The 27,715-nt window shown below is 39.7% G+C and overlaps 1 long non-coding RNA gene across 3 annotated transcripts in view; it reads left to right on the forward strand.

Annotated features, from left to right (window-relative positions):
* LOC118904900 overlaps window positions 1-27,715 on the forward strand; it is a 220,730-nt gene that overhangs the window by 54,254 nt on the left and 138,761 nt on the right. For 2 of the 3 annotated variants that reach the window (XR_005022118.1, XR_005022120.1), the window contains exon 1: window positions 7,703-7,751. The exons of the other annotated variant lie outside the window; for it this stretch is intronic. This is a non-coding gene — a long non-coding RNA (uncharacterized LOC118904900). Of the gene's footprint in view, window positions 1-7,702; window positions 7,752-27,715 lie in introns of those variants that run through there. 3 annotated transcript variants of the gene reach the window in all.

A 27,715-nucleotide genomic window follows, 5' to 3' on the forward strand; every position in this document is an offset into this window, starting at 1 on the left:
GCACTCAAGCCACACACCCCGTGGAGTGACGGCCTTTGTAGCTCAAGGCACCGTCTGCCATATTATTCAACAGCTCTAACCTTGACTTTGTTCAATGTCAGTCATCTTTAGAAAGTTTTCAAAAGGATTGCCAGAGCATTCTTCTCCAAGTCCATTTGAAAACATAGAAATAAACCTTGAGATAAAATTCCATAGCTTATATTAAATTTGTGCTCAACTTTGCCTCACTCCTGACTTAAACTTCAGCTTTAACCAGGTTTCTTGGGATTGTTAAGTCCAAATTAAAAGCTAGCCGACTCTGTCTTATATTCAAAAGTGCTGGTGCTGTGTTTGTTTTGAAGTGAGGAGAGGGAGAATTAGTGTTCTTCTGCTATAGGGAGGTTTATGGGACGAGAAGGTAGCAGCATCCGACCTCAGGAATTCCCAGGAAATAAGCCCTGCTGGGGAAGACTGCTCCCCTACATGATGACCCAGTGGATTGGAGAGAACACTTGAGTCCTGGCTTTGGGAGGCGGGTTAAGGAGGACATGACAGAAGCCACCACGAGACGTGGAGGAAAGAACCTGGTCATCAAGGGTGGAGAGACTCAGGTCTGAATATGGGCTCTGCCCCTTCCTGGCTGTGTGCTCTTGGGGCAGTTTTCTAGCCTTTCTGAGCCTGCTTTCCCATCTCTAAAGTGGGGCCCATAGCGCTTAATTCACAGTGAGTCATGACTGGCGAAGGAAGGGATGGACTATGTATCATACATAACACTGTGCCTGGGATGCTTGCTACATGCCCATGCCCCTTGGTTCCCACAGGCAGGCAGCATGCTCCCTGATCCCCTGCATCTCGGATGCCTGATGACATATGCTTGACCAGTGATTTTCACACTGCAGCCTGCAACCCATTAGTGAGTTGAAAAATCGATTTATTGTTCATGGTTATGGTAGGCTGAATAATGGCCCCCCCCCGAAAGATGTCCACATCCCAATCCCCAGAACCTGTGAGTATGTTACATGGCAAAATGGACTTTGCAGATGTCATTAAGGATCATCAGAAAGGGTGATTATTCTGGATTTTCCGTGTGGGTCCAATAGAATCACAAGGGTCCTTTTAAGAGGGAGGCAAGAAGACCAAAGGGGAAGTAGAAGCTTTTACAGCAGAAGCAAGAGGTTGTTGGAGTTATGTGAGAAAAGGGGCCATGAGCCAAGGAATGCACGTGAGCTCTTCAAGCTGGAAAAGGCAAGGAAATGGATTCTCCCTATAGAGTCTCCAGAGAGAACCAGCCGTGCTAATGCCTTGGTTTTAGCCCAGTGAGGCTTGATTTTGGAATTCTGATCTTCAGAACTGTAAGATACTAGTTATGTGGTTTTGAGCTACTAGTTTTTAGCAATTTGTTACAGAGGCCATAAGAGCTAATCCAATGGCCAACATGTTATGACAAATGAAACAGAAGAGCAAATGCAAGTTTGGTTTCAGTACACATGTGTGTGCACATGCAAACCCACATACACACACATGCATATCGCGTGTATGCACTGGATTGCCGTGGTACTGCACGGTATTCCTAACTGTGGCCTGGGGGGAGGTGGCCACTGCCTCCCTGGGTGTTTCTGGATGGACACCTCTGGCTCCTCTGTGCTGTGCTAACAGCTTGAGGAGTCCTTGCTCTCAAGAGCGGCTGAGTTGGCAAGACCATCTTGCCTCTCCCAAACCTTAATTATTCTTCACAGCCAAAGCCAAATGAAAGTCTGGCTTATAGGAGGCATATGGAGAAAGTGCTGACTTGGGCTCGAGAGCAACATATGAGCTCATGGACAAATCACGAGGTTGTGTCTGACAGCGTTTCACATTAAAGTTAGAAGTGGTTTTTCTGTTGGTGACGTGAGTCAAATGTGAAGTAAACTGAGGAACGCTGGGACTCAGCTGCAGCTGGAGGACCTGTGTACATATGAATTTGGCACACGGTAGGTGTGTTGCTGATAGATTCTTACAGGAAATAGACTAAAAAAAAAAAATACCAGGACCGATGGTCACTGGACTGTGTATTTGCAGGTGCGGTCTGTGAACTCAGAATGAGTTCTTTTCAGAATGCAGGCAGGACTTATCCTGAAATAAAAGTGTAACTCCTGAGTGAGGAGTAAATCTCAACCCAATGACGGCAATGGCCAGCTAGCCGAGTCCTTAATGACAGACTTTCAACATCAAACACAGCTTCAGGGCAAGTTTTGTCAATGACACCTCCTCTGTCTTAGCATCAAGTGATGGGCAAGATTTTCCAATAATAACATCTTCTGCTGGGATGTGGAGAGTGGAACCCAGTCCCACCAGTACTTGTAAAGCCTCAGGAGAACCTCTGTCATTCTGCCTTAATGAAGACACATAAGGGCTTTTCCTAAACCACCTCACCCCCACCCCTTATTTCCCCTCTCTTTACTAACTAGATGCATTAGCAAGTTCCTGGTCCTGGTGACTTGATCACGTCTTCAGGAAGCAACATAATACAAAGATTAAGCAATTAGACTTTGGCATAAGACAGCATGGGTTACATTACTTACTAACCACGTGACCATGACAAGTTACTTCACCTACCCAAGCTTCAGCTTCCTCACCTATACAATAAGGACAGTAATAATACCTACCTCATTGGGTTTTTGTGACAATTAAGTGAAACATCACAGGAAATGCTTGTTCCAAGGTAGCTGTTGTTAATATTTTCCTCTCATACTAAGGAAGTGTAAAATTATCCAGAAACATTATTTTTATAACTTATGTTTATGTTAGCCTGGATACAATGAGAACTCACCCAAAGGGACCGAAAATGTAAATATCCTTTGTTGTTGTCTTCCTCTCCTCAAGTTTAAGAGCTAGAAAGATGACAACTCAGACTGAACCCCAAAGAGGCTCATGATCCTGTGATTTCCTCGAGAAATCAGAGGTAAAGAGTGCTATTATGTGATGGCGCAATTCAATTCTTCCTTTATCTAATAAAAAACAAGTCCAGTATAATGAAACAAAACTTTCTATAATTACAAAAAGAATCCTCACCATTTGCTGCTTCATTAAGGAATCGTAAGATCTCCGGGGAATTGGGATATCATAATTTCTCCTCTCTGTGTTCAGGCCAAATCGCCACATGTCTGTGTCTTGAAGAGTCTGGAGGCAAACAATGAACGGATGCTCAACACCACCTCAAGGTGTATGTTGCACCTGCATTTTTTTCACCTGTAAATCTTGCTATCTGTGTGGCCAAAGAGCAACTAACTAGTGAAATCCATCCTGGAATTTCAAACTAAAAAGCTGTATTTTGCAAAGCCACCAAGCATTTGCTTAGGAAAAAAATTTTGTTAGCAGCCGGGGGAAAAAACTAGAAATTTCTATCAACATGGATCGTCATTTAAAAAATTGCCTTCCAATGCATGGTAACTTAAGTAGCTTCATCTTGTTAGGATTATCATGATAATAAATCAAATATATTAGTCTTCTTTTGAGTAGTGCTGGTCTCTTAAACCATCCTTGTGTTCTATATATAGAAACTCATATACACAATTTCCAGAGGTACTGAATTCTTTGGTTTCCTCTTTGCAAAATTCTGATAAATGCAAAATGGAAGAGGTATGTATCAGAATACTTGCGACAGGGGAAAAAATGTCCTCATTTTCAAAATGTAAGAATGGGTTGGCTCAAGAGAAATATTGATATATTCCTGGAAAATTTCTAGTGTAGCTAATTAAACAGATCACTTGTAAACAGAATGGGAAACAATGTAGTAACCAGGATCCAGAGTTTAATAAAAATAAGTTTCACAAAACTGAACTTAACTTTTTTTTTTAGCGGGGTTAATACATTTTTCTTAATTTCATTTGGTAGAACCACTTTCCAAATAGTTAAAGATCTCAACTATTCAGGGGTTGAGTAATTCACTCATAATAGTATTCCTGCAGCTGCCCAAAACTGGCATGGTCCCTAAGCTAGAAGTCCAAGGATTTCAGCAAATCCTTGGGGATTTCCTCATGTACAATATGGAGAAATGTGGGTAATGATTGTTTATCTTGGCCCATTGATAGTTGCTTGAACAGTTGCTCCCAAAGTGGGTTGATTAATGGATCAATGGCAACCAAGAGATGAATGGCTTGCTGAATACCAGGGGGCTCTGTCCCTGCCCTGGCTGGGGAGCCATTGAAGACTAGTCAGACCTGAGGCAAGCACAGATCTGGAATGTTGCAGCAGTGCAAAGAGGAATTAAATATTCCAGTGACAACCTTTAAAAGAGGGGCCAAAATCATGTGCTGACATTTAAAAATGAACAATTATGTATTTGTGTTGAAAAGCCAGTAACACAACTATTGAATGATGACACTTTGCTTGTGAGCAGTTAATAATGAAAATAGACCACAATACTATATAAATAGTACAAAAATAATATAAAAATGACACCAGTACCAGCCTATGCTTGCTGAAGACTGTTTTCAAGCACTCCTAAGTTCTTGCTAGCATTATCTCAGTTCCTGTGGGAAAGAACCATGTATGATAAAAAGTAAATACAATCTGAGATTCTACAGACGAGAAGTGAGTCACCCTGTACTCTGTACTGACCACTCAACAACTACATAATCAGGTCCCGTTCCAGATGCCAGATGTTAAGTAAGTGTGAGGAAGAGCAGCTTTGGTTGAGGAGGTAGGACTGCCTTAAGCGTGGAGCTGAGGTGGCGTGGTAGAGGGCTTCACCTACTTGGATGAGGCATAAGGTGGAGGCAGTGGGGCAAGAGCCCCACCACAGGGTCGAAAAAAACGTGAAGACTCTTGACTTCCTAACCAGCAGAGCCGTGAGGCTTCAACACAAGCCACTCCATGAAATCCTGAGCACTCTGGAACTGTAAAGATTCAAACTGAGGTTAAATGCCCATTTTTTAGAGATGTTAAATGTAAGATCATAAAATCAATTGAGAGAATAGAATCTATCTCTATATCTTTGTATCCATCTGTCTATCTACCTAACTACATATCTATCTATCTATCTATCTATCTATCTATCTATCTATCTATCATCTATCTATCTATCTATCTATCTATCTATCTATCTATCTATCTATCTATCTATCTATCTATCTATCTATCTATGTATCCATCTATCTACCTACCTATGTACATATCTATCTATCTATCTATCTATCTATCTATCTATCTATCTATCTATCTATCTATCATCAATCCGTATTATTTCTATAAAGCTTCATGGATTTCAAGACACTGATCAACAAAGTCTTACTTTATGTAAGTCTTTTTTCAACTCTACAAATCCTTCATGCTAAGTTTTCTGTGGTCGATGATGTTGAAATTCCTCTTGCCCGTCTTTCTTGTCCACTGAGGTTGGAAGCATGGGGCTTGGGTCTCTCTCGTGTTCGGAGAAGAGCATCATGGAGACAGGCCAAGGGGGGAATTCTTTCCTGATGATTTCAGTCTAATCAAAGGGGCCACTGTGATGACAACTATGCTTCCAGGTCATCTGCTCTTCTTTGTCTTTGTTCCACAATTCGATCCTGCAAATGCTTAAAATGGAACTCCCTTTTGCTTTTTGCATCAAAAATATTGAGAAAGATGCATGTATTTCTTTAGGGAAACACCCATCTCTGGTATCCTGTGTAATGAGCATTTTGTGATCATTGTAACTTCATTGGAGAATGCGGGGGGACCAAAAATGTCACTGGCTAAAAAAGCCATTGAGGTATTATTATGCATGCTTCCCTATTAACAGCCACGAAAGTCAGTGCTAGTCATCAGCTGTTTGCTTTCAAACCCACGCTCTGCTCTTCCTCCTCCAATGTGGACTGAGGGGCTGACTCCTGAAGACTATCAGGTTCAGCCAATGGGAGGCACTGGAGGGCAGCTGAGAGGTAGGAGAAAGGGCCAAGTCAGGGCATTTATTCCTTCTCTCTTCCTTCCAGATGACCTCAGAGGCAGTGTTTTCTCGAAGGCTCCAGCTCCTTCTTGACAGACCTTCCCTTTGGGATCTCACTCCCTCTGGGAGGGCTTCACTGCTGTGCTGCTTTCTGTGGGCAGCCCTCACTCCCTTTCTTGGGTGCGTTCAGCCCTGGGGCCGGCTGTAGCTTCTGGCTTTGTTACTTGACCTAGTTTTCTAACCAGGCTTTTCAGCTCTCCCAATGCCTTTGTAACTATGTCCTGATATTAAATCCTCCCTACAGACTACTTAACATGGGCTCTATTTTCCTGCCTGGATCCTGACCAATGCGATATCTAATCAAGGTTTGTCACAGACAACATCAGTGTTTAGTGCCAAGAAACAATAAACTTTGGCTGACAAGTTATAAGATTCTTTTCCTGGAGGAGTATTCTAAGGAGATGTCAGGCTGGATCCTGAGCCAGAAGGGGCTCTTGATCTTCCTGGGACCCATAGCTAATTGTGGACTTACTCAAGTGTGGAACCAAGGTGTGTCAGATACGAACACCTAACCAAAGTGGCTCAAATCAAATAGGACTTTACTTTCTTACATAACAAGTGAGGAGGTCGGCAATTGTTGATCCTTGTTCAGTGACTTCACAGTATCAGGACTGTAGATTGGCATCTCTGTGATTCCCTGAGGGCAGTCTAATCAAAGGGGCCACTATGATGACAATTATTGTTCCAGGTCATTTGCTCTTGTCTTTGTTCCACAATTCAGTCCTGCAACTGCTTAAAATGGAACACCTTTGTGCTTTTGCATTAAAAACATTGAGAAAGATGCATGTTTTTCTTTAGGGAAACACCCATCCCTGGTATCCTGTGTAATGAGCATTTTGTGATCGTTGTAACTTCATTGGACGATGTGTGGGGGCCAAAAATGTTGGCAGTTCTTTCCCTCATCCTCTCAGTGCAGCTATAGCTGCATCCATCTTGGGGTTTAAAGCATGAGGCAGGAAGGCAGGTCAAGCAAGGTGGTGAAGCTAGCTGCATCTGCTACTTTTATCAGGAAAGTAAAATCATCAGAGCAGATTCTTTCTTGTATCCCTTTGGCCAAAACTAGGTCACCCATAACGACAAGGGAAGTTGGGAAAGTGGGGAACGGGGGTGTCTCAAAGAATGTGAGGATGGAGAGCTGCTGCTGACAGTGGGAGAGATGCTTTCTCCCTTGTTTTCATTCTGTTTCACTATTTAATGCATGCTCTCTCTCTCTCTTTCTCTCTCTCATTGCAGGGCTCTGTGTCAACCCTGATTATATTATTGAATGAGCGCAGAAGCCAAAATTTATTCTTAGTCTTATCTGTTTCTTAGGGAAATGTCAACATTAAAGAATTTCTTTAGAGTTTCTTACATAGAGTTTCTTACATAAATTGCATAGCAACCAGCAATGATCATTTTGCCCTCAACAGGAGGCACCTTGTCCCAGGGAAGTTGCTTTGCTATGTGATGAGAGCTTATGACACCTGGGTGGAGGGATTTGAATGTCTTTCTCCAGAAAAACCAAATATCCACATGGAAGAAAGTTCTAAGCTTAGGCAAGTACCCCGACGAAGGCAAGTTCTGTTTGGCATGGAAGCCAATCATTTGGATGGAAGCATAAATTAAAAAATTGGGCCCTTTAATCAGGGAACGATCTGCTGCCTACCTAATGCAAGATGTTTATGAAACATAACCACATATTAAAGGAAAGCAACCAATAATTAAAATAAGAGTTAAAATTGATTTCCGTGTCCTGCCTCACAGTCCTTTTAACTCCTCTAGGAGCAGCTGTGAACCAAGTACAGTAATGGTTGCCAGATGCTGTTTCTTGGTGAGTGTGAATCATCTGCTCTTGGAGGAGGGGGACAGTGCACTTTATAACATGTATTTCTTGTTCGAAGTTACCATTAAGGGGGAGCTTGGAAAAAACCAAATTGCTTAACTATCACAATGGAAAAAAAACCAGTACCCTCTACCTTTTGTGTCCAATGTAAGCAATTAGAAATTACAGGGCCCTTGTAGTCTCTCTGGAATATTGATGTCTTTGGTGAAAAGAGATCCTGCCAGCAAATGGGCCTTAGTTGGTCATGTTATCCCAAGACTCCATTTTCTATGGCTCTGTCTGGTATTCATTGCCTGTCATGATACCATAGGATGAAGGTAGAATTTTGGAGTTGAAATGGATTTTAGGAGCCATTAATCCAAAATTTTGTCCAACAGCCTTTTAACTGGTATCTCTGCCTCTGATTTGGTCCCTTGCAATCCATTTTCTCACACTGCACACATTTCTCATATTGCTTTCTGCTGCACCTTGAATAAAATCCAGCATCTCTCTATTGTCTGCAATGACCTTCTGGTCCCAACTTACCTCTCCAACTCTATCTTGTATTCTTTCCCCCCTTGCTCAGCCACATTGGATGCTTTTTCTTCCTGAAACATGCCTGCTTCATCTCGACTCAGGGCTTTTGTTCTAGCTATTATCCCTGCCTAGGGTGCTCTACCACCATGCATCTTCCCATGGGCAGTTACTTCTTGTCATCCAGAAATCGGCTCCAGTGACACCTTCTCAGGGAAGCTATTCCTGACTGCCCCATCTCGGGACCCCTATCCCACATCCCAGCATAGAAAGACTCATTGCACTCATGGCCCTTCTTAAGCTCTGAAATTATATTTTTCGTAATTTATTCACTCATTTATTATTTGTCTCCCCTTGCTAGAATGGGAGCCTGATGAGAACATCAGTCTCATCCATTTGATTTACTAAAGTATCTTCCCAGCACTCAGGATAGGAACTAGTACATACTAGGGTTTTGGTTGTATCTCCACATAAAGGGGGAATTGGAGTACCCAGGAGAAACTGTGGAACCATGTGGGCTTATTCAAGTGAAGTTATAGAGGAACATCTTAAATAGATGCTGCCGTTGGCACAACTGGTGCACCTTCTTAGCTGAAAATTCAACTGAACGACTTTCTGACAGTGATATTTGGGGCTGGGGTCAAATGTTAACTAACCACAGTCTATCAGAATGCACTTGTTACACTTCAGGGAAGATTTTGCTCATGCTCTATTTGAACAGGAATAATAAGAAATCATTTGGTGTTTTCCAGTGGGGTTGTCCTTGGCATTTTGAAATGGATATTAGTTAGCTGTGTCTGACTTTCCCAAGCATTAATAGGACATTTAACATTTTTGGTCCCTGCCCACTGTTAGTGGCCTGTCACACCCCATCACTGTGACAGCCTAAAAATACCCACACATTTGCAAATGCCCCTGAGAGGAGTAATGATGCTACACCTGGTTGAGGACCTTAATTAGAAAGTGTTCCATAGAGTGATCTTTACCAATCATTTGAATAAGTTAAGAAAAGGAAAACACTCCCCCCCTGTTATGTGCATTTTAGTAAGGGGCGTCTTCATCTTCCCCTCTTCCTGATGGGCCTATGAAGACCACCGGGAAGGCATGGTGTTGAGACAGGCGGGCCCTGGAAGGTGAATGGCCTCTGCTGGAGAGAAACGTGATTCCTGCTCAAATGATGATGACCAGGTAATGGCTAAATTTATTGAGTACTTATTATGTGTCACACACGATTGTTAACAATATCCAGTCAGTCCTCCATATCCATGGGTTCTGTGTCCATGGATTCAACCAACCCAGGTTGTTTTTGTATTTGGGGGGTAAAAAAAAGGGCCAGAAAGTTGCCAAAAACAAAACTTGAATTTGTTGTGCTCTGGCAACTATTTGCATAACATTTATAAAATATTTAAAACTATTTACACAGTAATTTACATTGTGTTAGGTAATAAAAGTAACCTAGAATAAAGATGTTAAAAAAAAAAAGTAACCTAGAGATGATTTAAAGAATATAGGAGGTTGTGTGTAGGTTATATGCAAATACTGTGCCATTTTATATAAGTGACTTGAGCATCCTCAGATTTTAGTATCTCTGGGGGGTCCTGGAACCAATCCCCCATGGATACAAGGGATGACTGTTTGTGTTTTAAATCATTTAATTCTAACAGCAATCCAGTGGGTGAATATTATAACCCCATTTTATGTTAAAAAAACAAAACAAAACAAAACTGAGGCACAGAGAAGTTGATTAAGTTGTCCAAACAGGTAAGCTGTAGAGCTGTGAGTCTACCCCTATGGGTACAAGGCAGACAACATGAACAAGAGAAGTGGGCCAGGTCCTGGAGGTGAGCAGGGTGGTGGGGATAGTGGTGATGTGGAGCAAGTATTCCCTACCTGGGGCAGACACCACTCACCTCCAGCCCTTGTGGTCAAGCAGGAAAGTGGCCAAATCTTCTGGCTTCTTTTCCAGGGATGCAGACCATCTGCAAAGTCAATTTTAGAAGATTGACTAAAGTTAAAAAATACCCTGTGACCCACATGAGATATTGATTTCTGCAACAGGAGAACTCCATGTTTCTGGACATAGGTTTCTTCCTATCCAAGCGAAAACCATAGGCTCAGGTCAAAACGAAAACTCTAGATTTCAGGTAATGAATAAGATGGGGTGTGCCAGATTTTCTCCATTCTCTTTTGGCTCCAAGAATGTTCTCTTTCTGTTTTCTCAAGTCACAAACATCTGTTTATGGCCATCCAGCTAATTGGGCCCCACTGAGTGTTCTAATGAGGGCAGAGCGAGCAAACGAGTGGATTTAATGCCCGTGGAAATGCATGTTTCTAATTGTGCTCCAGTGAAGGTGGAAAGGTTAAAGTAATGAGCTGCTCTCGAGAGTTCTGGCCAAGAGAGAGAGGGCTTTGTTGTTTCACATTCCATCTTTGTTATTGTCACTGAGATGTGCACTTATTTCCACCATGGCATTGATTGCCAAGAGGTTCTGCTATTACATTTCATTATCATGCCATTTCTGAAGGAAGGAGTCTGCTCTTACTAAGCAATGACAGTGTGCAGGCAACCATAATCTCCTCTCTCTCTGCTGCACTCCCCAACATCTTGTATACAGCTGTGAAGGGCTGTATTAGTGCCAGTTAATCTGGGGGAGGTTTCCTGAAGGAGGGAGTGCTGTACTGTACAAAGGGATAGTGCCTGAGTTTTCCAACTGGAATTTCTACAGAAGATATGCTATCCGAAAGGAGCAGACAGACAAGGAGGCTGTCAGTTTTAAGTATGAGTAAGGGATTGACATCTCTCCCCTGTTCCTCTCACCCAGCTTTCCAAGTAAGCATGAAGACAGGGTCCAAATCAAAGGGCTCGATTTAGTCTCTAACCCAAGGGATTAGAGCTGGAACCGTGTGTTGTTTGAAGACCTTGTGAAGGCCTGCTTTAGTCGAGTCACACTCGGTTAACTTAGTGACCATTGGTGATGAAGATGAGTTGCTATTCTAGAAATGAAGGGTTTCTGTGGCAGGGAGACCCAAATGTTGGGGCCCTGAGGCCACAGGATAATTGGGTGTGGTAGAAGGAATCTTTTCCTTTCAATGATGATGCGCATCTTACATGTTCAAACTGTCGTAAAGTAAATAGAATCATGACTTCTGTTTCAGAATTCAAAGTTCTGACGGTTGAGAATTTTTCCCCATTGTGCCTTCTTTCTGCCACCCTCATTGATCAAGTTGTGCTAACCAGGGCCTCCTTAAAGTCAACACTTTGAAGGTTAAGTATCTCATTTAGATGATTTGGGTTTAAAATATAATTTAAACCCTGGCATTGGACTATATTTTCATATTCAAGGGAGATGGGATGAAACTCCAAACCCCTTATTTTGGCTGACCTGGCAGGTCCGACTGAGCCCCTGCTTAGCCAGCTCCCTGGTGCTGTCTGGGACCTGTGGCCCCCTCTTGTTCTCCTTTAGCCGTATGGGTCTTCTTTCAGTTTCTTGACCCTTCTCACTTCATTTCCGTCTCTGAAACTTGGCACATCCTCTTCCAAAGTGCTTCCCATCCCCAGGTTTTTGCTTAGAGGTTTCCTCTTACCTGTTCAGTCTCAGCTTAAACATCACCGAGCTCCTCTGACCATTTCACTGATGGACATTCCACCTCCCTCCCTCCCTTGGATCCATACCAAGATCTCCATCTAAGCACCATTAATTCCTTTTTAACAGTTACAACAAAAACTTACTTTGTTAGGTTTGCTTTTTTCTTCCCCACTAGACTGTGAAGTTTCACAAGAATTACAGTTCTCTTGTCCCCTATATCTCTACTATCTGGTTCATAGTAGGTCATCCATAGAAATGTAGAGGGGATAATTCAAAGATATAAAATAAAAGGATTCAGTGTTAGTTGTTTCATTTTGAATTCCCCAATATCTGTCTTCTATGCTGGATTACTCAGCTAGAGGACTTCTGTACCAGGTGACAGTTAAGAGGTGGCTTTTGCCATTGATTACTGCCTCGACCCTCATTTCCTAGGAATAGAGACTGAGGCAAAGCTTAGCTTTATTGTAGGTGAAGAGTAAAGGAAATGAGGCAGGGAAAGAGGGAAAGCAAATACAAAGTATGTTGCAAAGCTGGCTGTAAGAAAACACACCCTGGAGCTTTGTCCTGTGGTTCATTTCTAGATAGACTTCCTGGAAATTTAGTACCCTGGAACAGTCCTTCAAGTACCCCATACAAATGTATCTGCTGGTTCCTTCCTGTCTTTTGTCTTTCATTGGCCAAAATTTGCCCCTTAGGGCATCAACTCCCCCACCCTCTGGGTTGTGTTAATTGCCCCTTTGGGCATCTTCGGGGAAGTCAAACCCAGTGGCAAACGTTGCCCCAAAGCACAGGGCTTAATCTGGGTCCAGGTGTAGTGGGAGGATCCAGAACCTCCAGGCATCTGGTTGGCTTGGGCTTGAGGCTCCATCAACCAACGGAGGTGCAATGGAAGCCTTGCCCAACCGAGTCCTCATCTTAAGAGAGCTTAAGATAACTGGTGGAATTCAGAGATGAGGTGGCTAGCTGGAACTTTCTGTTGAGTAACTGGCCAAGGACTTTGGAGGCAGGTAGGAATGGACAAATCAGACGAAGCACATAAATCAGATACAGTGCAGACTCCCTCTCAGTTTCTGGGAATTTGTAATTTTATACAAGCCTATGGTATAGGGGCTTGAGTTATTTTATTGGAATGTCACACTTTTCTTAGTTAAGTTTTCAGTGACGAACTTCAGAAACAATTCTTCAGTTAACTGTCACTGACTCCCATCTGTGCCATTTTATACACACACACACACACACAAACATATATATATATAAACAGACACATATATATAACAGACATATACACACATATATATATACAGTATATCTTTTCTGATATATATAATTATATTTCTGATATGTATATATATATATCTCAGGAAGAAACTTAATTATGCAAATATGAAGGCAAACGAAATATATTTTCTTTTTTTAAAATTTTTATTTTATTTTTGGCTGTGTCAGGTTTTAGTTGTGTCACGTGGGATCTTCCATTGCAGCATGCGGGCTTCTCTCTAGTTGCGGCACACAGGCTCCAGAGTGCAATGGCTCAGTAGTTGCAGTGCGCGGGCTTAGTTGTCCTGTGGCTTAGTTGTCCTGTGGCTTAGTTGTCCTTGTTCCTTGACTGGGGATGGAACCCACGTCCCCTGCATTGGAAGGCAGATTCTCAACCACTGGACCACCAGGGAAGTCCCCAAAATATATTTTCTACAAAGCATATCATAGTCACCTGAAGTCCATAGCATCTCAGGTTTCTTACACACACACCCGTTGGTGTCCTTCTCCTGACTTGGGCAGCTGCACACTCAGGATTATTTCTATTTGTGCATAAGGAGCTGGAAAATTTCTCACGCCAAGCCTGATCTCCTTTCTAATTGCCAGAACTAGTTGTATAACCCTTGCCCAGGGATGCTTCTTGGATATGAGACCTTTGTGGTTGCACAGGGTCCCAGGCTCAGAAGGGCCCCATATTTGGTTTAATACTCTGTTGTCATAGTCTTGAAATTCTCAGTAATTTTGTCTTTGAATTTGTGGTTTTTCAGTGAAGTCCGATAGTCAATGAAGCATGCAAGTGTATTATGTCTATGACTGTGTGAGTGAGGACACTGATAGCCTTAAGTGGCCATACTTTCTGTTTGAACCAGAACTTCTTTTGTATGCAGAAAAAAGGCAATGGTGTTCTAAGAAATATGCACAACCAAAGAACTTTATCATATGCTTACTTACCATTGCTACTTCCCTGTATTAGTCACTCACACTGAAAACGATGACATAAAGGAAAGAGAAAGATAGGGTAACCCATAGTTCCTTTTCTTTTCAGTCTTCCATACTGATGAGTAAGTTGAAAGTAGAGGGCTTCCCTGGTGGCGCAGTGGTTGAGAATCTGCCTGCTAATGCAGGGAACATGGGTTCGAGCCCTGGTCTGGGAGGATCCCACATGCCGCGGAGCAACTAGGCCTGTGAGCCACAACTACTGAGCCTGCGCGTCTGGAGCCTGTGCTCCGCAACAAGAGAGGCCACGACAGTGAGAGGCCCGCGCACTGCGATGAAGAGTGGCCCCCGCTTGCTGCAACTAGAGAAAGCCCTCGCACAGAAACGAAGACCCAACACAGCCAAAAATAAATAAATAAAGATACCTCTCTATTTAAAAAAAAAAAAAAAAAAGTTGGAAGTAGATAGTTTAGGTAGATTGTGCATGTATAAGGAAATGAAATAAAAATAGTTGAGTTAGTTTTGTGCAGTGTTTTCACTGATCTGGTAAGAATTAAATATACGTGCATGCATGCACCACAAATGCAAGTTGAGTAATTTTGGTAATTCTGCATAGGAATTAAATGCTCTTATATTTGCATTTAAAACTGGCATTGAACAATATGAAGATTAACAGTAAAATTTATGCTAATAGCTTAAAATTTTAATTTTTCTCTCCTGAGAATAATATTATATAGCAAAAAAACCCAAAAATAAAACCAAAACCACCGTAATAAGTCAAGAGAGAGATCACAGACGAATGGAAAGGCTTTATACTTGTTAGTACCATTGACAGCACCTTTTCTCTGCTCTTTGAACAAGGGGCCCCCCATTTTATTTTGCCCTGGGCCTTGCAAATTCTGTAGCTTGCTCTGCCCTTCCCTTATGGACTGCTTCTTGTCCATATGTGTGACTTAGCAAGGAGTCCCGTTTGTCCACTGATTTCCTGTCCTTGGGCACTGAGTGGGGAGTGAATGAATCAATGTGGACTCTTGGTGACAACTGAAGGCCATCAGACCCTGGCCACTGTGAAGGAGTATCTTCTGGAGCTCCTAAGGATGCATATCCAGGGGGCCAGCCTCCAGCTGTTTCAAGACGGCCTGAAGGATGTCAGGCTTCTCAGAGAATGATTAGAGTGTAGGTGATCAGGTGCAGTGAGCCAGTCTTGGGGTGTTGCAGAGGGGGTGTGGGTTTCCCTTTGGCCTGCCCTGTCTCCACCAATATCCCATTGTCACCCCCAAAGCCACCCAGATGGCTCCATGGGATTTGACCTAGGAGCAGTCTTTATTTTCTGTTGTGTTCAGGAGGTCAGCACAAGGATTCAGTTTCCTTTGCAGAGAGCACTTCCTTCTGTGGCACTAATTCCAAAACTGAAGTGGTCAGCTTTTTATCATTGATTAAAAATTGCCATAACTTAACTACATTATAGGAATGCAAAAATAGCATACTGTGCCTCAGAGTGTACCCTGAAGACTATTCGGCCAGCTGAGATTTGGGAAGCATAATAACAGTATACATAAAAGAAGCACTTTATCCTAAAAACGAATTTGTAGATGATTCCTTTTTTTTTTTTTTTTTTTTAGGAACTCCTTTATTTATTTATTTATTTATTTTTTGGGCTGTGTTGGGTCTTCGTTTCTGTGCTTGGGCTTCCTCTAGTTGCGGCGAGCGGGGGCCACTCTTCATCGCGGTGCGCGGGCCTCTCACTATCGCGGCCTCTCTTGTTGCGGAGCACAGGCTCCAGACGCGCAGGCTCAGTAGTTGTGGCTCACGGGCCCAGTTGCTCTGCAGCATGTGGGATCTTCCCAGACCAGGGCTCGAACCCGTGTCCCCTGCCTTGGCAGGCAGATTCTCAACCACTGCGCCACCAGGGAAGCCCGATGATTCCTTTTTGTTATCTTCATTCAGCCAGTAAAAATCCCCAAAAGAATGAAGTAGCACCCACAGTGCCACTAATACAAACCCCCAAACGAGGCACTCAAATCAAACCTTTGGTGACACAGTCAGTTTTCTGGCTAGAATAAAGCCAGCAAATAAATCCCAAGCCCTCCAAAATTCTTTTTCTTTTTACAATCTGGCTTTTACTTTTATTAATGTGCATTCCCACCTCTCCCACATACATCAGTTCCTGCTCCCAGGGAGCAATCACTTTCAACTTAGAACTGATTATTTTTTGTCTATTATTTTTTGTATTTCTATATAACATGCTGCAGTGTTCCCACTTGATTTTCCTAGTTTTAGACATTTCTACTACCTTTCCATTATGAAAAATGAGGGTTTTGATCGCTTTTCACGCCCTCCCATTTCCTAACACTCTATCTCTCTCTCTCTCTCTCTCACACACACACACACACACACACACACACACACACACATTCGCTGTACCTTCATCCTCCCAATATAGTTAGCTTCAATTTTGGTAGATCTTTCAGTAAATATTTTAATTTACATTTTTATTATGTCAAGACAAGTGAAAGCTAAGCAAGATTTTATTATTCCTTTCCCTTTCCTCCATATCTTTGGTTTTCTTGGAAGTTGTAAATGTTTGTTTTTTTCCTTCATTTCTCAATTTTCCATATGCACATCACTATTTTATCACCACACTCTTCTAACCATGTGAAGTTCTTCTGGGTAAATTCAAACATACCTGTTAGTCTATCTACTTTATCTGACTGAACAAATCTCAGCAGTCTTCTGAGCTGACCTGGTAGGTTTGACTGATCTCTAGGCCTCTCTCCGGCCATCATCGTCCTATCATCCTGGATATTCTCTTTGCCACTCTCCTGAGTTGGAGCGCCCACTTCCTGGATTCCATCTTTTCATCCTTTTAAAAAACGTATTCCTTCATTTTATTTAAGCACTGCTGCCGTTTTTCCTGAGAAAAAGTTTATGAGTGGTAAATTTTATGAGACTAGGTATGTCTTTTTTTTAAAATCAAAGTATAGTTAATTTACAATATTATATTAGTTTCAGGTATACAACATAATGATTCAACATTTTTATAGATTATACTCCATTTAAGTTTATTATAAAATATTGGCTACATCTCCTGTGCTGTGTAGCATATCTTTGTAGCTTATTTATTTTATACATAGTATTTTGTTCCTTTTAATCCCCTACCCCTATCTTGCCCCTGCCCCCTTGTCTCTCCCCACTGGTAACCACTAGTTTGTTTTCTATATCTTGTCTGTTACTTTTTTTGTTATATTCACTAGTTTGTTGTATATTTTTGATTCCACATATAAGTGATATCATACAGTATTTTTATTTCTCTGACTTATTTCACTTAGCATAATATCCTCCAAGTCCATCCATGTTGTTGCAAATGGCAAAATTTCATTCTTTTTTTATGGCTGAGTATTATTCCATTGTGTATATGTACCACATCTTCTTTAACCATTCATCTGTTGACGGACACTTAGGTTGCTTCCAGATCTTGGCTGCTGTAAGTAATGCTGTTATGAACATTGAGGTGCATGTATCTTTTCATATTAGTGCTTTCATTTTCTTTGGATATATACCCAGGAGTGGAATTGCTGGGTCATATGGTAGTTCTATTTTTCATTTTTTTCAGAAACCTCCATACTATTTTCCACAGTGGCTACCCCAATTTACATTCCCACCAACAGCATATGAGGATTCCCTTTTCTCCACATCCTTACCAACATTTGTTATTTGTGTTCTTTTTGATGCTGTCCATTCTGACATGTGTGGGTGATATCTCATTGTGTATTTGATTTGCATTTCTCTGATAATTAGCAATATTGAGCATCTTTTCGTGTGCCTGTTGGCCATCTGTACATCTTCTTTGGAAAAATGTCTATCAAGGTCTTCTGCCCATTTTTCTATCAGGTTGTTTGTGTTTTTGACATTGAGTTGTATGAGCTGTTTATATATTTTGGATATTAACCCCTTATCAGTTATATCATTTACAAATATTTTCTCCCACTCAGCAGGTTATCTTTTTGTTTTGTCAATGGTTTCCTGTGCTGTGCAAAAGCTTTTAAGTTTAATTAGGTTCCAGTTGTTTATTTCTTTTGCCTTAGGAGACAGATCTAGAAAAATATTGCTATGATTTATGTCAAAGTGTTCTCTGCCTATGTTTTCTTCTAGGAGTTTTATGGTTTCCAGTTTTACATTTAGGTCTTGAATCCATTTTGAGTTTATTTTTGTATATGGTGACAGAAGGTTCTAATTTCATTTATTTTTACATGTATCTGTTTAGTTTTCCCAGCACCATTTATTGAAGAGACTGTCTTTTCCGCATTTTATATTCTTGCCTTCTTTGTCATAGATTAATTGACCATAAGTGTGTGGGTTTATTTCTGGGCTCTTTATTCTGTTCCACTGATCTATGTGTCTGGTTTTGTGCCAGTACCATACTGTTTTGATTACTGTAGCTCTGTAACATAGTCTGAAGCCAGCTCTCTTCTTCTTTATCAAGATTGTTTTGGCTATTTGGGGTCTTTTGTGTTTCCCTATGAATTTTAAAATTATTTGTTCTAGTTTTGTGTAAAATGTCATGGGTATTTTGATAGGGATTGCATTAAATCTGTAGATTGCTTTGGGTAGTATGGACATTTAATAATATTAATTCTTCCAACCCATGAACACAGGATATTTTTCAATTTCTTTATATCATCTTCAATTTTACTTTTACAATATCAATGTTTTATAGTTTTCTGAGTATTCGCCTCCTTGGTTAAGTTTATTCCTAGGTATTTTATCCTTTTTGATGTGATTTTCAACAGAGTTGTTTACTTGCTTTCTCTTTCTAATAGTTCATTATTAATGTATAGAGAAACAAGACTTCTGTATATTAATCTGGTATCCTGCAACTTTACTGAATTCATTTATTAGTTCCAGTAGTTTTTTGGTGAAGACTTTAGGGTTTTCTATATATATTATCATGTCATCTGCAAATAGTGACAGTTTTACTTCTTCCCTTCCAGTCTGGGTGCCTTTTATTTCTTTCTCTTGTCTGATTGTTGTGGCTATAACTTCCAATACTGTGTTAAATAGAAATGGTGAGAGTGGGCATCCTTGTCTTGTTCCTGATTTTAGAGAAAAGACTCTCAGCTTTTCACCATTGAGCATGATGTTAGCTGTTTGTCATAAATGGCCTTTATTATGTTGAGCTAGGTTCCCTCTATACCCACTTTGATGAGAGTTTTTAATCATGAATGGATGTGGAATTTTGTCAAATGCTTTTTCTGCATCTATTGAGATGATCCTGTGATTATTATTCATATGGTGTATCACATTGAATGATTGCAGATATTGAACCATCCTTGCATCCCTGGAATAAATCCCACTTGATCATGGTGTATGATCCTTTTTATATATTTTTAAATTCAGCTTGCTAATATTTTGTTGAGTATTTTTGTATCTATATTAATAAGAGTTATTGGCCTGTAATTTTCTTTTTTTGTAGAGTTTTTGTCTGGTTTTGGTATGAGGGTAATTGTGGCCTTGTAGAATGAATTTGGGAGTGTTCCTTCATCTTCAAATTTTTATAATAGTTTGAAAAGGATAGGTATTAGTTCTTCTTTATATATTTGATAGAATTCCCCTTTGAAGCCATCTGGTTTTGGATTTTGTTGGCTGGGTGTTCTTGTTTTTGTTTTTTCCCTACAAAGTCAATTTCACTACCAGTGATTGGTCTGTTCCAATTGTCTGTTTCTTCTTGACTCAATCTTGGCAGGTTGTATGTTTCTAGAAATTTGTCCATTTCTTCTTGTTGTCCAATTTGTTGCCATATAAATGTTTGTAGCATTCTATTGTGATTTTTAGTGTCTCTGTGGTATTGGTTGTTATTTCTCCTCTATCATTTCTTATTTTATTTATTTGGGTCCTCTCTCTTTTCTTCTTGGTGAGCGTGGATAAAGGTTTATCATTTTTGTTTATATTTTCAAAACATCAGTTCTTGGTTTCATTGATCTTTTCTATTGTTTTTGGTCTCTAATTTATTTATTTCCTCTCTGATCTTTATTATTTCCTTCCTTCTGCTGACTTTGGGCTTTGTTCGTTCTTTTTCTTATTCCTTTAGATGGTACATTAGGCTGTTTATTTGAGATTTTTCTTGTTTCTTGAGGCAGGCCTACATTGCTTAGGTATGTCTTTATTCTACCCTCACACTGCATTTAGAATTTTGCTAGGTATTAATTTCAAGTTCAAAGTGTTCTTTTCTCTCTTAATTAAACGTATTTTTCAATGTCTACTAGTTTTCAATGTTCTTATTGAGAATCCAAAGCCATTTTTATGCTTGATCTTTTGTATGAAACCTGTTCCTCCTCACTTCTCGTCTACTCCAATTAGAGAGCTTTTAAGATTTGTCCTTTTTTCTTTTTTAAAAACTCTCAGGCAGTCTGAAAATTCACAATGATGTGTATTACAGTTTGGATTACCAGGAAACAGACTCAGAGATGGAGATCAGTATTGGGGAGGTATATTAGGGAGTACTCTTGGGATCAATACCTAGGGAAGGAAGGAAGGGAAGTATGAAAGGGGAGAGAGAGAAGATGACTTGTGATGTAATCTCAAAGAAACCTTAGCATGTGGGGGCTATAACTGGGATAACGCTTCAGAGTTTAGGAGTGGGGAAAAGAGGCTGGTCCTTTATAGCCTCCTGTTGATTGGATATGGCTGCCCCTGAAAGGAAACATGACCTTGGGTAAGGCAGTTTTCTCCTGCTGAGGCAATCCCAAAGAGGGATGACACCTAAAGCACTCCCTGCAGCAAAGGGAATACCTTTCCTAAGGAGAGATCTGAGGAATGCATCACAGAACTGTCACAAGGTGCCTTGTGGCATGGGTCTGATTTTATCCATTGTGCTAGCACGTGGTGAATCCTTCCAACTGGAAACTCATCCATTGGTCTGGACCATTTTCTTAAGCTTCTTTTGTTTGCTTCTTCCATCTTCTTTGTTTTTTCTTTCTGGAACTGCTATTATTCAGATGTGGGATTACTTCTAATTTCTTATCCTTTTGACCCTATTATCCTCTCTTTGTCTTTTTGGCTCTTCTTTATGTGAGTTTTTGGTCAACTTTAATTTCCAACCTGTTTCCTTAAGTTTTTTTTTTTTTTTTTTTAACATTTACTATCTTCTTTGTAATTTCTTTGGGCTTTTAAAATATTCTTTGATTTTTAAACATTATACCATTCTTTTTTTTTTTTAATCTATCTCCTTTTTTTAAACTTGTTCAATATGCTTTCTTTTTTCTTTTTTTTTAAATTTATTTATTTATTTTATTTATTTTTGGCTGTGTTGGGTCTTCGTTTCTGTGCGAGGGCTTTCTCTAGTTGAGGCGAGCAGGGGCCACTCTTCATCACAGTGCGTGGGCCTCTCACTGTTGCGGCCTCTCTTTGTTGCGGAGCACAGGCTCCAGACGCGCAAGCTCAGTAGTTGTGGCTCACGGGCCTAGTTGCTCCGTGGCATGTGGGATCTTCCCAGACCAGGGCTCAAACCCGTGTGCCCTTCACTGGCAGGCAGATTCTCAACCACTGTGCCACCAGGGAAGCCCTGCCATTCATTTTTAATGGGTGTAATGTCTTCTCCTGTCTTTCTGAGAATATTAGCAATAGCTGTTACGAAATTTTCTTTCCTTGCATTGTTTTTTTTAACCCCATGTGGTTTTTAAATGTTTATTTATTTGGACCTTCCATTTTTCATATTAGATGCATTCTTCAAAGTTCGAAGAGTCATGTCTTTGCTCATGTGTAAGGGTAGGGCACTAGAGAGCTAACTGCAAACTCTGTGTATGTTGCTGAGGCCAACTGTGGGCTGAAGAGCAGGATGATCTTTTTCAGTCATTTCCCTGAGGCAGCACCAATGTCAATATCTTTGGGCTTTTTTTCTTGGGATATTCAGATTCTCTAGAGAAGGATATTATAATGTCTTATTGGAGGAAATAGTCCAGGTTTCTGGAAGGCAAATATGGAAAGAGATCTGGAAAGCAGAGGTCCTGATTTCAGTGTATGCCTGTCATTAACTGAGCCTGGTGTCCTTCAGGTCAGAGAGCCTCTGTTTTACCTTCTCTGGAGGATAAACATTTGTTTTCTTCCATTGTTAAGGATAGCAGTCACCTGGCTCTTGATACTGAAGTAGATATTTGGAAATCTCACAAGACTGTCAATCAATAATCCTTTTATTAGCTCTACCTTCACCCCTATTTCTAAAAATCCTAGATGCTGCCAATTCCTGAACCTCTTGGAGGTCTAGGGCATAAATATGGCTTCTTCTTGGCTTTCCCTACTGCTGACTTAGCAGTTAGCTTTATTGGGTCTGCTAAATCTGTTGCTCTCATTCGTTTTCTTTCTGGCATCCAGAATTTTGTTGCTTCTATCTTCTCTTCCCTTGGTCTTGTGGGTTTATGACTTAAACAAAAATATGTTTGCTGTCATTCTAATAGAGTCCCTCCAGTAGAGGGAACAGAGATAATACAATAAGCTTCCATCCTTAACCAGAAGTAAATACACAAAACCCTTGATCTTTACATTTCTCTGAAATACCCTTGAAGTATTTTAAATGAAACCAGATTGATTTCGGTACCTGTTAAAATCTTCAAATGATAATATCCTTCTATTTAATTTCATAATAAAAATGGTAATGTCCTCTAATTTGTAAATATCCTCTGTAAACATGGGAATTAATGTGGAAAACACAATAGATTGACCAAATTATGGATTGAAAGTTAGCAAAAGCACAGCAAAAAAGCTGTGTATCTTGTGCTTGGTAGCATTTTTGTGGTAGAAACAGTACAAGTTTGGATCTCTATCTTGCCTCTGCTACTTAGTAGCAGAATAAAACTTAATCCCTTTGAGGCCTCTGTAAAATAGGCATAATAAACCAATATTGTATTTAGCCAAAGGCAAGGCTGAGTAGGGGATGGATAAAGGAGCCACCGATGTCTAGCATATGGGCTAGTGCACAGCAGAAGTTAGTTCTCTTCCGTAACACCAAAGGGAAGTGGGAAGAATGATGGCAACTCTCAGGGGAGGTGGAGGAGGATGGGAATAGGAAATGCTCCCCATTCCTGAGGGGCCTCAGCTAATCTTTGGAGCCCATAGTTACTCACATGAAACTTACATGTTTTCTGTAAGAAACAGAAAGGAGGGAAAGGAGGCCCTGGAAAAAGAGGGTTCGCTGGAAGTGAACAGGAAAAAAAAGAGACAGAGAAAAAAAAAGAAAAGAAAGTGAGAAGAAGAATAAAATGAGGGGCATGTTGGTAGACATACTGTTGGAAGAATCGGCAGTAGTGGGACATCTGGTCACCTCAGGCATTATATACAGAGTAAAAACATGCACTTAGTAAATTAACCTAAAACCAAGGATAAAACAAGTTCAACTTTGACTCAGGAGTGATCTTCCAGTTAAGGGATTATATGATCTTTCTTCTCCTTGGATCTCCTTCTCCTATTGCCTGACCCTGGCAACTCATTAGTCTTCTCACTAGTGGAAAGATAAGATAAATGAAAGATGAAACTTGAACCAATACTTTATACTGACTAATAACTCCTGTGAAAGTTTGGTAAAGGAGAAGGCAAATGAGATTTCTTGATCATCAGTGCAATTAAGTTATGCCTGCTGTGCCTAGTTTCTATTATTGGGGATAATTGTGAGTTGGCTGCATGTCAATGCAGAGGAATGACTTGTAATTTAAATAAATTATCTACATCTGGAAGTTTCTGTTTCTCTAAAAAGAAATCTAAGGGCTGACAAATAGTTGGATGACTCTCAAAATTTTGAATTTGTCAGATTTTAGCGGTCATTAGTAGAGAAGCAGAAAGAGCAACAAAAGGAAGGTAATCAGTTACCTGGGGAGAGAGACTATTTAAAAAATTGTTGAGGTAACAATGTGCAACTCTGCCCAGGTAAGAAGGAGATTGGGTCAGGCACTGTTCCATGAGGAAGGCTGCTACTTATCCTTTGTCATCATCTAGAATCCTAATTGCAGCCCTCAGTTGGATCCACCCTGTGCAAGTACCTTTATAGAAATCACTGGAGGGGTTTCTTTACTTGGAAATTTGTGAATATAACGAAGGAGTTTGAAAATGATTGGACTTTTACCACTGAGAGAGCTCTGCAGCCTATAAAACAGTCTCTTTACTTAAGAGAAAATATACTTAACAAAGCAGTTCTGATATGCAATGGTCTATCTGGTATTGTTTCCAATTCCGCATCCCTAGGGCATCAGCATAACCCTTAGACAGGTGTGGTTCAGAGAATAGTCCATGCCTGGTTTTGTTCAAAACACCCTCTTCTTTCATCATCTTGTTCTGCACCATTTCTCGTCTTCGGTGTCCCATGATGCTCTGCATCCCATTTGACCAGTTACATCCTTGCAATGAGATGAATATCCGAATTGTGGCAAATCTTACTGTCGCTGCTGTGTTTGCTCAGACTTCATTTAAAGTGTCATCACTAGCTGTATTTCTACTGTGAATATAACTGCTGTTTCTAATTTGCTCACACAAGGCTGATACCTACAGGGCTGAAATATAAAGGAGGACCTCTCTCCTTTACTATGTTTCTCTCAACCCTCCCCAGACCCTTGACCGTCTCTGGGCTCTGTTCCTGTGCTCTGCACATGCTCAGGAATGTTAGAAGTTTTATAGAGAGACACAACTTAAAAATATATATATATGTATATATATATATATATTATTATATATAAACCACAACTTAAAAATATACATTTTATTATATATATACACACACACACATATATATACACACATACATACATATATATACATACATATATATGTATATCAATCTTTTTTGCTGAAATTTCTACCATCTGGAAATTTCTCTCCCACTTTGTTGAAGTCATTGACTGGAGTATATCTCTTGGGCTATACTTTCAAATATTGTTCTAACTGTGGAACTGCAGGGTTTGCTATTTAATTGTTTGGGGTCTATTCTGTGTGGCCATAGAACCGAATAATAACTTCATAATTATCAATACTATGGTATATAATGTAATTTTAAAATCTTATTCTGAAATATGCCATACATAAAAAAGTGTGCATAAAGTTTATGTACAACCAGAAGAAGACTAATAACTTGAGCCTCATTTACCCGCCACTTAGCTCAAGAAATACAATATTGTCAGTCCTTTTAAAACATCTGTGTGCCTCTCTACTCCCATCTTCCTTCTGTCCATCAAAGGTAACATTAGCCTGAATTTTGAGTGAATCATTCTCTTGCTCTTCTTTATAGCTTTAATACATATGTAAATCTCTAAACAATGTATTGAACTTTAAATAAATGGAATTCGTCTGTATGCATTCTTCTGTGAGTCTTTTTCCACTCAGTGTTACATTGGTATAATTCATATCAATGCATATAACTATAGTTCATTCATTTTCATTGCTGTATAATATTACATTTTATGAATATCCTATAATTTATTCACTCTACTGTTGGTAGACATTTGTGGGTTGCATATTTTTTACTCTGACAGTTAGCGGTGCTCTGAACATCATCATGCATCTGTTATAATAAGACCTATGAGGAGAATTGCTGGCTTATAAGGTATCTATGCATGTTCAGCTTTCCTATATAAACACATTTTTTAAAATCTATGCATGTTCAGCTTTCCTATATAAACACAATTTTTTTTCAAAGTACTTATACAACAACTTACCCCCTACCAGCCGTCTATTAAAGTCTTCATTGCTGCATATTCTTGCCAATACTTAGTATGGTCAGATTTCTTAATTTTTGCTAATCTAATGGCTGTGAAATAAACTCTCATTATGTTTTAAATTTGTATTACTTGGTTACTAATGAAGTGAAAACCATTTTAAATGTTTGTTGCACATTTCAATTTTCTCTTTTTGAAGTGCCTTTTCAAGTCCTTTGCTCATTTTTCTATTGGTTGGTATATATATTTATTAATCATCTGTAGAAGTTCTTTATGTATTCTGGATACAAGTTCTTCATTATTAGTAAAAATTGGAAATATCTTTTCCTACTCTATGACTTATTGTTTTTAATTGAAGTATAGTTGATTTACAATGTGTGTTAGTTTCAGGTGTATAGCAAAATGATTCATATATATATATTTATTCTTTTTCAGATTCTTTTCTGTTATAGGTTATTATAAGATATTGAATACAGTTCCCTGTGCTATATAGTAGATCCTTGTCGACTGTTTATTTTATATATAGTAGTTTGTATCTGTTAATCCCATACTCCTAATTTATTCCTCCCCACTTTCCCCTTTGGTAACCGTAAGTTTGTTTTCTATGTCTGTGAGTCTATTTCTGTTTTGTAAATAAGTTCATTTGTATCATTTTTTAGAGTCCACATATAAGTGATATCATATGATATTTGTCTTTCTCCGTCTGAAGTCACTTAGTGTGATGATCTCTAGGTCCATCCATGTTGCTGCAAATAGCATCATTTCATTCTTTTTATGGCTGAGTAATATTCCATTGTATATATATACCACATCTTCTTTAGGTTGCTTCCATGTCTTGGCTATTATAGAGCTGCTATGAACATTCTCTGTGACTTACTTTTTAACTTCCTTTAGAGTGTCTTATGATGAACTACTTTCTTTATTTTAATGTAATCTAATTTATCAATCCTGTTCTTTATTTTTGGTGCTTTTTATAACTCAAGAAATTCTAACATACCATGAAGTCATGAAAACATCTCCTAAAATCTTTTATTTCTTATCTAAAATTGTTTTCTAAATTATTATACATTAGATTCTAAAATCTTTATAGTCTGGCATTTCATAAATAGGTTTTTAATTCTCCTGAAATTAGCTTTTGTTATGTTGTGAGTTATGTTTAAATTTTCCATATGGAGAGCTATTTTCCTAGAATCATTTATTAAAAAATCAGATCTTTTACTCACTGACCTGCATTGCTGCATTTTCCCCCCTAGAAATCAAATGTTCATATTTTCATGGTTTTCTTCCTGGGCTCTCTCTTTTTTTTTTTAACATCTTTATTTGAGTATAATTGCTTTACATTGTTGTTTTAGTTGCTGCTATATAACAAAGTGAATCAGCTATACGTATACATATATCTCCATATCCCCTCCCTCTTCTGCCTCCCTTCCAACCTCCCTATCCCACCTCTCTAGGTGGTCACAAAGGACCTGCTGATCTCCCTGTGCTACGCCGCTGCTTCCAACTAGTTACCTATTTTACTAGTGTATATATGTCAATGCCACTCTCTCACTTTGTCTAAGCTTACCCTTCTGCCTCCCTGTGTCCTCAAGCCCATTCTCTATATCTGTGTTTTTATTCCTTTCCTAGCCCTAGGTTCTTCAGAACCTTTTTTTTTTAAGATTCCATATATATGTGTTATCACACGGTATTTGTTTTTCTCTTTCTGACTTACTTCACTCTGTATGAAAGACTCTAGGTCCATCCACCTCAATACAAATAACTCACTTTAATTTCTTTTTATGGCTGAGTAATAGTCCATTGTATATATGTGCCACACCTTCTTTACCATTCATCTGTCAATGGACACTTAGGTTGCTTACATGTCCTGGCTATTGTAAATAGAGCTGCAATGAACATTGTGAAACATAATTCTTTTTGAATTATGGTTTTCTCAGGGTATATGCCCAGTAGTGGGATTGCTGGGTCA

The sequence above is a fragment of the Balaenoptera musculus genome, chromosome 12 (genome assembly GCF_009873245.2).
Source record: "Balaenoptera musculus isolate JJ_BM4_2016_0621 chromosome 12, mBalMus1.pri.v3, whole genome shotgun sequence".
NCBI lineage: Eukaryota > Metazoa > Chordata > Mammalia > Artiodactyla > Balaenopteridae > Balaenoptera > Balaenoptera musculus.